At 38.4% G+C, this 10,908-nt stretch overlaps 1 long non-coding RNA gene across 1 annotated transcript; it reads right to left on the bottom strand.

Annotated features, from left to right (window-relative positions):
* Positions 1–1,443: 1,443 nt before the first annotated feature.
* On the bottom strand, positions 1,444–2,706 carry LOC134289710 (uncharacterized). Its single transcript, XR_009998628.1, has 3 exons — positions 2,679–2,706; positions 2,547–2,619; positions 1,444–1,490 (listed from the first exon to the last, which is right to left on the bottom strand). It is a non-coding gene; the product is annotated as an uncharacterized LOC134289710 (long non-coding RNA).
* Positions 2,707–10,908: the final 8,202 nt, after the last annotated feature.

Genomic DNA, 10,908 nt, shown 5'->3' with positions numbered 1-10,908 from the left:
AATTTTCTCTCACCCAATTTTCACGAAAATCTTTTCCAAGCAGATTAACAAAAATTGTGGCCGCGACGGGATTCGAACCTGGAACATTACTAAAAACATACGCGACACGCGCACTCTAACCACACCACCACGCCAACCACACAGAGGCTGTGGAAAATATAATGCATAAAACCAATTATCGTCGGCGTCATATGGGTCAAGGAAAGACAACATAATCGGCCGACAAAGGGCAAACGAAGTTCTCGCACCTTTGGGAGTGAGTGAAAAAATGTTTTCGCTCTGCTCTTTGTGCGGGAGATTTCTCAAGCCAGATTTTCGCTGAAAATTGGCGTGAGGGAGAATTCTATTTTCGTGAGAATGAGCGAAAATTCCGACCGCTGGTAAATATGCTTTAACTCTAGCATTCCCTTTGTGTGCATGATTTTCGCTGAATTTTACATGAATATTTTTTTCTGTGCAGGAATTCTGAAAGATGGCATTATTGACGTTTTGTGTTTTGATTCCTATAGCCAGAATTACAGGAGTGTTTTCTGGTGAAACTCTTCGAGGAATTTGCTAACAAATTTCCTAGAAGAAGTTTATTGCAAAAATACTGAATTTTTCTGTTTAGTGGGAATTGTAAATGTTCAAAAAAAAAAAAAATGTAAGTTTTGCTATGAGAGCAATAGCGATGAATTCCTTAGCGGATTTTTCTCAAATTTTGAAAATACTTGGGAATTGCCATAAAAGGTTTTTTATTCATAAACAATTTGTAGAGAAATTCTCAAACCCTGAAAAAAAAAACTTTGACAACTTTGACGAAATTTGTAAGGCTCTTTTTAGATCTTTCAGGAAAAAATCGATGTTCTGGGCATAATTTCTAATCCCATTTTTAAAGAACTTACTTGGAAACTCGTGAATATTGTTTTATGGAAACTGTTGCGTAGAGTATACATCTTTTCAAAAAAAAAAAAGTATTTTTTCCAATTTTAGTCGAATTTCTTTGAGACAGGAAAATGAATCTAGGATTTAAAATAAGATCTAGTACCGGTTTTGAGTGGCATTCAGACCATTGGATTAACCCAAGGTAACGCAAAAAAAATCATCAGAAGTACCTACGAGAAATGGGCTTATACTTATTTCAGTATAATCCTTTCATCACGAACCAGTTTAAGTGATGTAAACTGTTTCCACAATTCAGCCATTATTTATACTCGTATGTGTGTAAACAAACTTTTGTTGACGTTGCCTGAGGGATTCACCACAACAAGGTAAACAAAAAGTGGACAAAACCGTAAAACATGAAAAAGTTTTATCTGTCGCATTTTTTTTATTTCCGATTTATCTAAATAGTCAAAGCCAGAAATCGAAAGATAAGGGGTAGTTCTTTCAAATGAGGAACAATAAATGTTGTTTTGTTGGGAAATGTAAGTGTTGAATGAAAAGCTGCGATCGGCGCCTGAATTAACCGAATTCATGAAAACTTTATTCCGCGAGAGAGTTATAAATTCCTATATTAATACATTAGATTAGTTTTCTGGGCAATCGATATCAAATGTATTATCAACTTACAGGGGATGGCCAAAATGTTTGGGATAGGCAACTTTTTTTCTCCCACAAAAAATTCAACATGCTGTAACTTTTAATAGAGTGCATCAAAAAATCTCAAATTTTGACTGTTTGTCAACCTATTATATGTGCATCATTGGTACAAATTTGGGCTCGATTGATTATTTTTTCGCGAAGTTAGAACCGTTCGGCTAAAACACTATTGCTTAGACAACTCATTTTTGAACTGTCATATCTCGGAAACCAGTGAACCGAATTGATTGAATTTTTTAACGATTATCAACAATATATTGATACTTATTACGACGTCATAAAATGTAATATTTTCTCACGGCGAATTAAGTTATACCGGATTGAAATTTTTACCCATATAGAGTAAAATAAGTCAAATTTACAATACCACACAAAAATTACTGACTGTGTTCTTCCTTCAATCTAAATAGGCTCTAATATAACTGATTAGAGATAACTTGAGAACAGAAGTGGAAAATCTCTGGATATCAACACGAAAATGTATTGACATTGATGTAAAAAAATACATTTTTTCGAGAAAAATCGAAAAAGTGTCAATCCATGATAACTTTTTTCAACGTTCAAAAAGTACCCATGTTTTAATTGTTTGTGAAGCATTTACATATTGTTAGTGTTCGTTCAAAATTTCATTCAATTCGGTTCACTGGTTTCCGAGATATGACACCTCAAAAATGAGTTGTCTGAAAAATAGTGTTTTACGCGAACGGTTCTAACTTTGCGAAATATTAATCAATCGAGCCCAAATTTGTACCAATGATGCAAACAAATTATTATTATTATTATTTCTTTATTATAGAGATTTTCAGCCCTAGGCTGGTTCATCTCTTGATGCAAACAAAATAGGTTGACAAACAGTCAAAATTTGAGATTTTTTCATGCGCTCTATTTAAAGTTATAGCTTGTTGAACTTTTTTGTGAGAGAAAAAAAAGTTGCCTATCCAGAACATTTTGGCCATCCCCTGTACATTTAGTAATTCGCTAACCATCAACATACAGATCCGAGTCAATTTCGAGCATCCCTGCCGTCCATGCGAACTGCTGTTACATAATTATTTTATAGTGAACGATTAAGAATGAGTTAAGTTTGCGTTCCTTACCTTTGTTCAGGAAAAATACGGACAGGTCCAAAAGACAGACTGCTAAATATTCTCACTTATTCCTATTAGGTACTTGAGGTAGTTCAGGGCTAAACAAAAGTTCTCGATTAGCATTAAACTACGTAATGTGTGTGCATAATCTTACCTAATGAATTATTGAGTTTAAGAAACTAAATAGCGCTGATTCCAACGGGCACTTATATGTAAAAAAAATAGTTTCAAAAACAGGCTAAACTACCTAACAATATTTTCTGCTATACGATTCAGTTCAGCTAATTTCTGTTTCGTTGCCTCTGTCTGCATATTTTTGCCAATCATCATACATGACAAGTTGAGCAGCAGAAACGACGGATGGTGTCAGTTGAGTGGTAGCATCTAGGTAGCACTCGTGGTAGTAGCCCTACGAGGGGCTTGCTGATCGACGGGCGCGCTTACAATAAGAATTCTGGAAAGCCAAAGTTGAGCCATTTGTATGGAGATTTTACTTGTTTGTGCTCCGTTCCGAAAGGGATAAAGGATGATTCTTCTTTCTTTTGACATTAAAGATTTTAGGACAATGTTTCGTTAGCAGGCCCTGAAGAACCCCAAGAAGCTTATGAAGCAATTCTTCAGATTTGCATTAGGAATTATGGTTAACAACTCTTCTACAATGTTCATATGTCTGTCCTAAAGAATTCGTGTAACAAGCTTTTCATGTTTTCCATAGGTAACACCAGGAATTGCTTCAGTAGGCAGGCCATACATTGAAAGATTTCATAAAAAATATAAAGAATCATATTCGTCATCAATTCATAATTCCATAAAAAAAAATCCGCGCCGCATGAATTTTCAATGTTTTCAAGATAATAAAATAAAATGCCACTATGCGTAGTTGTTGGTATCCCTGAAATTGGTAATTGCAGGGAGCTTTACTATTAACTCAGTCCTTCATTGGCGAATTAAGAAATAATTGTTAAGTCTCAATGAAAACATTAGTTAGAACATGCAAATATTCTAACTATTACAAGGAACTACTACAGACAAAATCTGGATAGAATCTCTAAAATTATGTAAATAATTTCTCCATAATCCTTTTCAAATTTCGTCAACATACAAAATTCCATCGACAAGAATTCTCGCGATCTTTGCTGTTGGGTCGAAGCGAATTTTCTCGTAGGTCTCGGCATCTTGAAGCATGCCCTCCATTTTTTCTTCGTACTCCTCCGACGACAATATCACTGTCTAGTTGCCCTTGTCAGCCTTGGTCAGTAGTACATATGTTCGGATGTTCTTTGAGAAATTTTTTGCTTCTTCCTACATCTTTCGCGATCCATTCTTGTTGGTGATGGCGGGGTTGGTTGTTGTAGTTGATGAAGTTTGACATCGCAGTTGCTACCTCCGCTCGGATTTCCTCAACGTTGTCTTTGTTCTTGATTGCTCTGCCGATTTTGGCAACTGTCTCGATGTATGGAAAATTTCCTCGGTTCGGTACGTTGTAGTTCGGCCCAAGCATCAATGTTCATTTCAGGTAGTCTGGTATCGCTGCTTCAGTCGTGTTTTCCACCCATTCCGCCTCGTAGCTCAGTTCCGTGACTCTCTTTCTCTTAAGCCACTCAAGTTTCTTGATTTCTTTATCCTTCGTGGTTGCGTGGTTGCTCAGTTTTGTGTTCCACAATTTTCTTAGCACGCACGAAGTCCCCTCGCTCTAACAGTCGCTCCAGAGTGTTTCTAAGATCGGTTCTTGCTTTCTTTGTTCTTGCTACCGTTCTCTTGCCATCGGCTATCAACTCACTGATTAATCGGATTTTTTGCTTGGTTATAACTTTCTCCATTTTTTGTCGGTAAAATTCTTCATTTTCCAGGTTGACGTGAACCTTGTAGCTTAGGCACACTGGTATCTCAGTTTGCCACCACCTGGCATCACACCTTTGCTGCCAGAGGGCTTGACGCCGAGCATGCAAAACGCTCATGTGAGAGCATCGCCAAAATATTTCTCGCCTCAGTTCACTTTACGGTAAAAATTCTGCACGCTCGATTCAAGGGAAAAATCCCTCAACTATTCAACATCCCCATCAACATGATCAGAAATGCTTTTGCTTTGAATACGCAATGCTGTCAGTGTTGACTTGAGAACCAACACAAGCCCACCGGAGAAATCAAACGAAAATCACTTCGATTTGCACTACTGTACAAAGCAGTACGATCCAAAGTGAAAAGCTGTTGATTTGAAAATGACTTCTTTGGGCATGGAAGTAAATATAGATGACAGGTGGTAGAAAGTGTTTTGCTTTGATCCGTACCTCTCTAGCAGATGTGATGTAGTGTAGTGGTAGAGCAGATGATCATGAATCTAAGGTTCAGGTATCGAATCTAGGTGCAGGGGTACACTTTTTTTTAATTCTTGGTTTGAAATCAAAACAATGTCAATAACGAATTGAAGTGAAGTTTCATTTACATAGAAAAGGCATTGAAAGTTTTTTTTCCAACTGTTATTCAATTGATATCGAATGTATTGAACAGTAATGCGAATCCAAATGCCAATCAGTTTATATCAGCGTGCAGATTATTTACCGTGCCCGCAGTAGGGGAACAAAGCCCAAAATTCCAAGAAAGGGTAAATAAAATGGCCCAACTCATAAAATCATTCCTGAATGGGACTTGATCATTACTATAGGTGAATGGTGTCAAGGTATGTTTGCATCGACCATTTTTCTAGAAGCTAGGCCACCAAACCCACGAAAAATCTTTTGATTTCCCAATGAAAATTGGCAACTTCCGGTTTTTCGTGCTTGCAATTAAGGTTTCCTGTTGATTTTATTACCAGCCAAGGGTTTCCAACGAGATTGAGGAACACATGGAGACGCATGGTTGTTGATGTCTACGCTTTCCATGTTAGAGGTCATTCAAATATTACGATCATCGTTTTGCGGTGAGGGGGGTAACACTCCATTTATTGAGTATACGAAAAGAGCGTGTAGGGTCAAGTGGGGTAAAATGCCAATTTTCAAACTTTCATCGTTTTTAATGATAATTAGCCTCATTTGTTAGGCGTTCAAAGTGGTAACAGCAACTAGACAATATTTGCTCGATATTTCACCAAAACTATCCACTAAACTATTGCATTTTGATCGGTTTTTAGCGATTTTAAAAACTGATTCGTAAAACGGAAGTGGTACAAAAAGACCATCTGCATGGGGTAAGATGCCACTTCATGAAAACATTCAAAAATTACGTCCATCAGTTTTTCTGCATTTCGACTCCTTTCCCCCCTCTGTCCCGCTTTTTTCGTATGGTCAATAAATGGAGTGTTACCCCCCTCCCCGCAAAACGATGATCGTAATATCTTAATGACCCCAAACATGGAAAGCGTAGACATCAACCATGCGTCTCCATGTGTGCCTCAATCTCGTTGGAAATACTTGGCTGGTAATAAAATCACCAGAAAACCTTAATTGCACACGATACAAATTCTGCACGCTGATATAAACCGATTGGCACTTGGATTCGCACCACTGTTCACAATACATTCGATATCAATAGAATATCAGTTCGAAAAGATCATCCAATGCGTCTTCAATATCAATGGAACTTTACTTCAATTCGTTGTTAAGAACTTTTTGATTTCAAAAGAAGAATTAAAAAAAGTTAAGCTCACCGCTCCCAGATTCGATACCAGGACCTTGACAGTCATGATCATCTGTTATACCATACTACACTACTTCACATCTGTTAGAGAGGTGCGAATCAAAGCAAAACACTTTCTACCACCTGTCATCTATATTAAATTTCATGCCAAAAGCACTCAATATCAAATCAACAACTTTTCACTTTGGATCATACTGCTTTGTACATTAGTGCAAATCTAAGTGATTTTTAGTTTATTTCTTCGGTGTGTTTGTTTTGGTTTTTAAGTCAACACTGACAGAATTGCGAATTCAAAGGAAAAGCATTTCTGATCATGTTGATTAGGATGTTGAATAGTTGAGAGATTTTTCCCTTGAATCGAGCGTGCAAGCTACAGTAAGAACGGTACAAAGTTCATCATTGATGTTATCTTCTGGAGCCCAGGTCTAAACCTTGTACTAGAGGGTCGAAGATGGATACACGCACAGTGATCATCTGGCGATTCGATATAGAGTGGAACTTGGAGAAAGACGGCCACAGCAGGAGGTCATCGACCGTCATCGGGAAAGGCTGACCACGCACTTCGATAAGCCGGTATTTGTGGAGCGATTGCTTATGGAGGGTAAAACTGACGATCTATCCAGCGATGATCTAGTCGAAGCCCTAAGCCGTGCATGCGACGCTGCAATGCCAAGGCGATCCCTACCCACTAATGGACGCCAACCAGTATACTGGTGGTGTCCAGAAATCGCAGAACTCCGCGCATCCTGTCTAAGAGCAAGAAGGAGGATGCAAAGAGCTAGCACTGATGAGGGTAGAATGGAGCGATGTGTGGCCTACAGGGTGACTAAATTCGCACTGAACAAAAGGATTAAGCGGGTGTGCTTCAAAACTCTCTGCCAGGCAGCCAACCCGACCTTTTGGGGTGGTGCCTACAGAGTAGTCATGGCCAAAACGAAAGGCGTGTCAGCACCCCTAGAAGCTCTAGCGTGCGCAGCTTTTTCTTTTTTCTCACTCACTTTCGTAAACAAACACGAGAATGAGACAGATGACATTTTGCCCCCTCTTTTATCTCGCTCTTCTTGCGTTTAACAAAGAGAATGTGCGAGAAGAAAGAAAAAGCTGCGCACGCAAGTGCCCAGAAGGCTCCCTCGAGATGCTGCAGAAGATCATGTCACGACACAACGACCATGGCCCCCGTTGGTAACGAACGGCGAGCTCATCGCAAAAGTAGTGAGTTGAAATCCACTAAACCCGAGGCACCACCTCTTGGGTATCAGATCATCAGATTGTCTAATTCTGTAGAAAAGACCTCTCCTGAACCGTTCTTCAAGCCCTTAGAAACGTCCCTGAAACCCCCTTGAAACTATTGGATGCCCCTGACACCCCCGTAATTTCAGTAATCCCCTCCCCCTCAAAACCCCATGGAGCTCTCCGGAGTCCCTTGGAACCCCTTATTTTGGCACTCTGGGAACTTCCTGGAAACATCCTTGGCCCCATCTCTAATGCCCAGCAGCAAGACCTCATTAAAGCTCTGACTTAACCCTCTAATACCCAACCCCGCCTTTAGACGGGGTATAGTTTGAGCACTTTTGTAATTTTTGTTTCGAGGAAAATCAATTTTTTTATATTTTTGGCTGATATTTAGGACTGTTTTGTATATCTCAAAATGGTTTTTGATGTATTTTAAAGCGTATTTACATTTTTTAAAAATCATTGAAAAATTGATGTTTTAGTCACCTTCTAGAAGTCATCGTTTATTTTGTATTAAATCGTTACAATTAACATTTTTTATTTTTTCTCAAATCATTCTATCCTAGTTTTAAAGTTTAAGGGAATCGAACACACTCTTAAATTATTTTCCTTAAAATTACACGGAAAATAAAATTTTTCATGAAAAAAATTTAAAATAAAAATATTTTAACAATTATCATAAAATCGCAAAATGTTTTCATCTCAAAAAATCTGTATCCCAAATTGGCTTCCAGGAAAAATATAAAACTGTAAGGATGTTCAAAAAAAAAATTAGAAAAATCAAAAAACGAAATTCACGAAATTGAGAATTAAAAAGAATCATCTTCCAAAACATGTTTAAATCGATTTTAGATGACGAAAAATGATATTTAGATCAAATTAAAAAAATTGGGTAATAGAGGGTTAATTTAACACAAAATTCCCTCTTTTTATGTCTATTTAATTTAATTTAATTATTAATTTATGAGCCTCCAGCAAATGGCATAAGGGGGTTCCAGTGTACTGCTGCTTTATTTTCTGAGAAATGAAGTCGATTGTTTTTTATTTGATTGGGGACGTACTTAATTTCGGTGGAATTTAAATTTTAATTTAAATCGCTATTAAAACTGTACTGAATCTCTGCGGTAGTATAACAAGAACTGTACAGTGTACATAAATCGATGCTTCATTGCCTCTCAAAAGCAACGGAGTAGTACACGGAAAATCCAAATTACCTAATATTTGGGTCGATTTTTATTCAAAATAGAGTATATCGAATAAACTCGCTACCCAAAATTTGGCTGTTTTTCCTCTCTGGCGCCAAAAGAACTCGATTTTGGGTAGTTTGGCGGTTCCGTGTACGAAATGCACTAATTACTAAGGATACGGATATTGCCACTGCGATCAGTAGGCTTACTCGAACAGAAAAAAAAAAGAGTGGAGATTGAAAGTTGAAGCGCCCCTGAGGCTCCTGGAACCCTCTAAAGCCGCTTGAGGCCTCCTCAAATACCTCTGAAATCTTCTGGTACTCCGCTGAAACCCCGTAGCACCCCCTAAAACGTCCTCATAAACCTCCATTTACGTAAAAAATACTCTGCATAAAATGATGTTTTAGTGTAACAATGCTTTTGAACTATAAAATGTTGAAACTGTGTTTCGATTTTAGTCGCGATCTTCAAGAATAGACTAATTTGGTCAATTTGAATTATCAATTCTTTTATTCATATTTCTCGAACACAATTTGTTTAGAGTTCGAAGTCTCATTTCAATGGTTCAGGTCTCCAGTATTGGGAAAACTCCTTCTGTAATATTTTGTCGGTTCTTTACAAAGTGAATCTTGTTGTCCTGTCCTGTTCTACACAGTAAACATCAGCACACACAGAATCACTGATATCACTACATGATATGTTCCCACGGACCTCAACATATAAGACTGGTCACCCGGGCCGCATTAAAGTGTGCGATTTCGATCCATGTTTTCACTGGAGATTTCTCTTTCGCATTAATCGCTAATCTTTTCATTAGCGTCTTTTTCCATTGATGCCCTTCAGCAAAAAGGAAGACCGCCTGCCACCAGAAGAGCCGTTCATCAGTTGTCGGTCGGTCGTCGGTCGTCGGTAATGTAATGAGGCAAGGAGTTGCACAGGAGACCGAAACCAAAACAACACACAGGAACTGGCCTGGACACAAAGCAGACCGACATCAACAGCATCATTCAGCCAGCCGCCCTTTTTCGCAACCCCTTTTCGCTTCCTCGCCAGTAATAATCAGATGGACGAGGGGACTCCCGCGTGTCTTAGTTTCCAGGCTTTTTTCTTCGACGACGCCGGCCGGCTGCCGGATTTCGTTTTCATGCTCTTTTTCCAGCTGTTGAACGTTTTCAAAGACGGAAGCCGAAACTTTTGTTCGTGGTGTAGTAAATTAAATTATTAAATCCTTAATTGCCGTTCTCTTATTAGATTAAGCGAAAACTTATTGTTCGAGCGGGCGAGTGCCGGTGCTTGCTGCGGGATCTGCGGCGGTTGGGTTTTGGCAGCTGAAATCAAAAGTTTCAAGCCAACCGCAAACAACAGTTTGTTGATCCGACCTTGGAGATTAGGACCTAAATGGGACTTAAATGTGGCATGTGGAGATGTGATTTTATCGATTGTTGAGAAGAAAGTTAATCAAATCAAGCTACTTTATTATGTTGAAGGGTAAGTTTTTCGAGCATGATGCTTACCTAACGAATGTGTTAATTTGCGAAACAAGCTTCAAAATTAAGAGATTCCATCCGGTTTCCGGTGATGAGTAGTGTAGGTCGAACTGCACAAATGGAGGCCTACAATTCAATTCACGCACAAAGTCTCTGGGCTGTCTTACTTCCAATTGGGCTAATTTATTTACATAAGGTTAATACTCAGCATAGGTTTCGCACCTAATATCAGGTATCAGAAGGCCGGCACCAGAGGCATGTTATCCTCCATTTGAGACATTTGTGCCATAGCCATACATATAAGCCTACTTCAACATCTACCTGGAGGAGAATGAGACAGCCCCCCTTAGATCCGATTCTTACTGTAAGCTTTCAAACAATATAAACTTCGACGATTTTGTAGACAACTACATATACCAAACAACTTTGTCGAAGATCGTAATGTGATCTGACGCCTGTGAAAAAAGTTATACCTTAAGTACAGTCAGGCGAAACATAGAGATTTCATTTATTGATGTTATTTCAATACATACATAGGAAAATAACAATAATTCTTCGCATCACTTTACCTAACGTATAACTTTTTTCACAGTTGTCGGATCACTTTGCAGTCTTCGACAAAGTTTTTTGACATATAGTATTAAGGACAAACGTCTTGAAATCCCAGCTCAAGGCATAAATCTCAAGAAACAAGCTTCA

Source organism: Aedes albopictus, chromosome 3, assembly GCF_035046485.1.
Source record: "Aedes albopictus strain Foshan chromosome 3, AalbF5, whole genome shotgun sequence".
Classification (NCBI taxonomy): domain Eukaryota; kingdom Metazoa; phylum Arthropoda; class Insecta; order Diptera; family Culicidae; genus Aedes; species Aedes albopictus.
Note: the sequence above shows the minus strand (reverse complement) of the source record. Positions and strands in the feature narration are given on the sequence as shown.